The following is a 5,632-nucleotide window of genomic DNA, read 5'->3' on the forward strand; positions in this document are numbered from 1 at the left end:
GAGGCTGATCAGAAAGCCTCCCCGGTGCGTCTGACAAACAGGTTTCAGGCACTGTCTCTGGCTGAGCCAGATGCAGCTGCCTGCCCTGTTTCAGAGGATGATTCTCAGCCTTCTAGGTCTGGGCAATCACAGAGGATGGGCTTATTGGTAGTTGGGAGCTCCAATGTTAGGCGCGTAATGGGGCCCCTTAGGGATATGGCGGCTAAGGAGGGGAAGAAATCCAGTGTGCATTCCGTGTGCATTGCGGGAGGAGTCATTCCTGATGTGGAAAGGGTCCTTCCGGATGCCATGAAGAGCACAGGGTGCAGCCAGCTGCAGGTGGTGGCACGTGTCGGCACTAATGACGTGTGTCGCTTTGGATCTGAGGAAATTCTCTCTGGATTCCAGCCTCTATCTGATTTGGCGAAGGCTGCCGGTCTTGCTTAGGAGATGAAGGCAGAGCTCACCATCTGCAGCATCGTTGACAGAACCGACTGCGGACCTTTGGTGCAGAGCCGGGTGGAGGGTCTGAATCAGAGGCTCAGACGGTTTTGCGACCGTGTTGGCTGCAGATTCCTTGACTTGCGCCATAGGGTGGTGGGGTTTCGGGTTCCGCTGAATAGGTCAGGAGTTCACTACACTCAGCTGGCGGCTACACGGGTAGCGGAGGCTGTGTGGCGTGGACTGGGCGGTTTTTTAGGTTAGAAGGCCTCGGGGAAGTACGGGGTGGGCCGCAATCTCAAAGGGTGCATGGCAAATACAGGACGTGCTTGGATCAAGGAACAGTCGGAATTGTAGTTGTAAATTGTTGTAGTTGTGCTGAGAAAGTCCCTGAGCTTCAAGCGCTAATAGAAAGCACAGAAGCTGAAATCGTTATAGGTACAGAAAGCTGGCTACAGCCTGAAATAAGTTCTGCAGAAATTTTTACGAAGTCTCAGACGGTGTTCAGGAAAGATAGATCAGGCAGAATTGGTGGTGGAGTGTTTGCATCTGTCAATAGTGGTTTATCTTGTAGTGAAGTCGAAGTAGATACTCCGTGCGAATTTGTATGGGTGGAGGTTATACTTACCAGCCGAACTAAATAATTGGCTCCTTCTACCGACCTCCAGACTCCGATGATATAGTTGCTGAACAGTTCAGAGAAAATTTGAGTCTCGTAACAAATAAATACCCCACTCATACGGCTATAGTTGGTGGGGACTTCAACCTTCACTCGATATGTTGGCAAAAATACTTGTTCAAAACCGGTGGTAGGCAGAAAACATCTTCCGAGATTGTCCTAAATGCTTTCTCCGAAAATTATTTGGAGCAGTTAGTCCACGAACCCACGCGAATTGTAAATGGTTGCGAAAACACACTTGACCTCTTAGCCACAAACAATCCAGAGCTGATAGAGAGCATCATGACTGATACAGGGATTAGTGATCACAAGGTCGTTGTAGCTAGGCTCAATACCGTTTCTTCTAAATCCGCCAGAAACAAACGCAAAATAGTTTTATTTAAAAAAGCAGATAAAATGTCACTAGAAGCCTTCCTAAGAGACAATCTCAATTCCTCCCGATCTGACTATGCAAATGTAGACGAGATGTGGCTCAAATTCAAAGATATAGTAGCAACAGCAATTGAGAGATTCATACCTCATAAATTGGTAAGAGATGGAACTGATCCCCCGTGGTACACAAAACAGGTCCGAACGCTATTGCAGAGGCAACGGAAAAAGCATGCGAAGTTGAGGATTGGCTAAAATTTACAGACGCGCGAAATTTGGCACGGACTTCAATGCGAGATGCCTTTAATAGGTTCCACAACGAAACATTGTCTTGAAATTTGGTAGAAAACCCGAAGAAATTCTGGTCGTATGTAAAGTACACAAGCGGCAAGACGCAGTCAATACCTTCGCTGCGCAGTGCCGATGGTGCTGTTACCGACGACTGTGCCGCTAAAGAGGAGTTATTGAACGCAGTTTTCCGAAATTCGTTCACCAGGGAAGACGAATGGAATATTCCAGAATTTGAAACACGAACAGCTGCTAGCATGGGTTTCTTAGAAGTAGATACCTTAGGGGTTGCGAAGCAACTCAAATCGCATGATATGGGCAAGTCTTCACGTCCAGATCGTATACCGATTAGGTTCCTTTCAGATTACGCTGATACAATAGCTCCCTACTTAGCAATCATATACAACCGCTCGCTCACCGATAGATCTGTACCTACAGATTGGAAAATTGCGCAGGTCGCACCAGTGTTTAAGAAGGGTATTAGAAGTAATCAATCGAACTACAGACCTATATCATTGACGTCGGTTTGCAGTAGGGTTTTGGAGCATATACTGTATTCAAACATTATGAATCACCTCGAAAGGAACGATCTATTGATACGTAATCAGCATGGTTTCAGAAAACATCGTTCTTGTGCAACGCAGCTAGCTCTTTATTCGCACGAAGTAATGGCCGCTACCGACAGGAGATGTCAAGTTGATTCCGTATTTCTAGATTTCCGGAAGGCTTTTGACACCGTTCCTCACTAGCGACTTCTAATCAAGCAGCGGGCCTATGGGGTATCGTCTCAGTTGTGCGACTGGATTCGTGATTTCCTGTCAGGAAGGTCGCAGTTCGTAGTAATAGACGGCAAATCATCGAGTAAAACTGAAGTGATATCAGGTGTTCCCCAGGGAAGCGTCCTGGGACCTCTGCTGTTCCTGATGTATATAAATGACCTGGGTGACAATCTGAGCAGTTCTCTTAGATTTTTCGCAGATGATGCTGCAATTTACCGTCTAGTAAGGTCATCCGAAGACCAGTATCAGTTGCAAAGCGATTTAGAAAAGATTGCTGTATGGTGTGGCAGGTGGCAATTGACGCTAAATAACGAAAAGTGTGAGGTGATCCACATGAGTTCCAAAAGAAATCCGTTGGAATTCGATTACTCGATAAATAGTACAATTCTCAAGGCTGTCAATTCAACTAAGTACCTGGGTGTTAAAATTACGAACAACTTCAGTTGGAAAGACCACATAGACAATATTGTGGGGAAGACGAGCCAAAGGTTGCGTTTCATTGGCAGGACACTTAGAAGATGCAACAAGTCCACTAAAGAGACAGCTTACACTACACTCGTTCGTCCTCTGTTAGAATATTTCTGCGCGGTGTGGGATCCTTACTAGGTGGGACTGACGGAGGATATCGAAAGGGTGCAAAATAGAGCAGCTCGTTTTGTATTATCACGTAATAGGGGAGAGAGTGTGGCAGATATGATACGCGAGTTGGGATCAAACTCATTAAAGCAAAGACGTATTTCGTCGCGGCGAGATCTATATACGAAATTTCAGTCGCCAACTTTCTCTTCCGAATGCGAAAATATTTTGTTGAGCCCAACCTACATAGGTAGGAATGATCATCAAAGTAAAATAAGAGAAATCAGAGCTCGAACAGAAAGGTTTAGGTGTTCGTTTTTCCCGCGCGCTGTTCGGGAGTGGAATGGTAGAGAGATAGTATGATTGTGGTTCGATGAACCCTCTGCCAAGCACTTCAATGTGAATTGCAGAGTAGTCATGTAGATGTAGATGTACTCTTCGAGTTAACTCTGTATATTCATTTAATATATTTTAGTAACTTTGCTTCACTCTGACTGAATTTTACATAAGCAAATTTTTACTATAACACTGTGCACTTGTTAAGAAAGCTGCCTCATTATTTACACAAAAACAATCTAAATAGTGCCTCTTTACACTAACTTGGCACTTCATAAGTCTGTAAAACAGGATACTCGGATTAATCGAACATCAGGAAGGAACCCTATGTAGGCGTATGGTTAGGTTGAAATAACAGGATGAACCAGTATCTTTAAAGTTCAAGAATGATTATTAAAACACAGCTTAAATTAATAGTTCACACTGTGCAAAAGTAAAATACAAAAAAATTTTATCTGGTGGCTGTAGTCTTGGGTGTGCCGAACAATTATGACGGATACACTACCCACGGTATGACCTGCAAGTATGTTGCTGTATGAGCTCAATTTCTCTTCTTGGCGTCGTTCTGTTCTACATACAATAGGTCAACAACTCGCAGCTATGCCGTAAGCCGTTTGCAGTCGTCATCCGATGCATTTTTGTACAAATTTGCAGGCAAAGTTTCTCCTGCTCCACAAAGGTGCCTCAATCACTGCTGCCTACAGACTGTGTGACTTACTTCCCGCACTTGCTCTATGTAGCGCGCCAATTCGCCCTTGCCATCTTTTCCATTCCTCAGAGCCACTTTCGTTTCAAACAAAAGCACACTGGCTTTTACATAACACCTAATTCTTACATTGTTCCTGAGCGTGGCCACTTCTTACAATTGTCATATTTACATCAACATGCATAGTTTGTTGTTGTTATTGTGGTCTTCAGTCCTGAGACTGGTTTGATGCAGCTCTCCATGCTACTCTATCCTGTGCAAGCTTTTTCATCTCCCAGTACCTACTGCAAACTACATCCTTCTGAATCTGCTTAGTGTATTCATCTCTTGGTCTCCCTCTACGATTTTTACCCTCTACGCTGCCCTCCAATACTAAATTGGTGATCCCTTGATGCCTCAGAACATGTCCTACCAACCGATCCCTTCTTCTGGTCTGCCACAAACTTCTCTTCTCCCCAATCCTATTCAATACTTCCTCATTAGTTATGTGATCTACCCATCTAATCTTCTGCATTCTTCTGTAGCACCACATTTCGAAAGCTTCTATTCTCTTCTTGTCCAAACTATTTATCGTCCATGTTTCACTTCCATACATGGCTACACTCCATACGAATACTTTCAGAAATGACTTCCTGACACTTAAATCAATACTGGATGTTAACAAATTTCTCTTCTTCAGAAACGCTTTCCTTGCCATTGCCAGTCTACATTTTATATCCTCTCTACTTCGACCGTCATCAGTTATTTTGCTCCCCAAATAGCAAAACTCCTTTACTACTTTAAGTGCCTCATTTCCTAATCTAATTCCCTCAGCATCACCCGACTTAATTAGACTACATTCCATTATCCTTGTTTTGCTTTTGTTGATGTTCATCTTATATCCTCCTTTCAAGACACTGTCCATTCCATTCAACTGCTCTTCCAAGTCCTTTGCTGTCTCTGACAGAATTACAATGTCATCGGCGAACCTCAAAGTTTTTTATTCTTCTCCATGAATTTTAATTCCTACTCCGATATTTTCTTTTATACACACAAATATTTTTAAATACAAATGTCATCAGAAAATTATTTAACGTAATAAACAATTTACATAGTATTTTATATACATAACTCACATAAAATGCAAAAAACTTCAGTCTCCAGTGTAGTACACTTTACTTTACATGTACAGAAAATACAGTACCAATATGCGAAAATTTTAAAGCAAAAAGAATTATAAAAAGAATTAGATGAACCATAAACAAATAGTGTTATACATCCGGACATGCTGGAAAATTGACATTTGCCACACTACAGACAGACGGTGTGGACATTGTCATGGTGCAGCCCCCAGAAAGATGCCCATAAAGTTTAGGAGTGGACACCACTGTACCCACACGGTCTGTTGTGGATTGAATGACGCATGTAGCCACGCGACCGCGAGTTTGACAAAAGCGGGCTTCAAACGAGACATGCGGTGGCCGTACTGACTTGCCAAAG

Source organism: Schistocerca serialis, chromosome 4 (assembly GCF_023864345.2).
Source record: "Schistocerca serialis cubense isolate TAMUIC-IGC-003099 chromosome 4, iqSchSeri2.2, whole genome shotgun sequence".
In the NCBI taxonomy this organism is placed as follows: Eukaryota; Metazoa; Arthropoda; class Insecta; order Orthoptera; family Acrididae; genus Schistocerca; species Schistocerca serialis.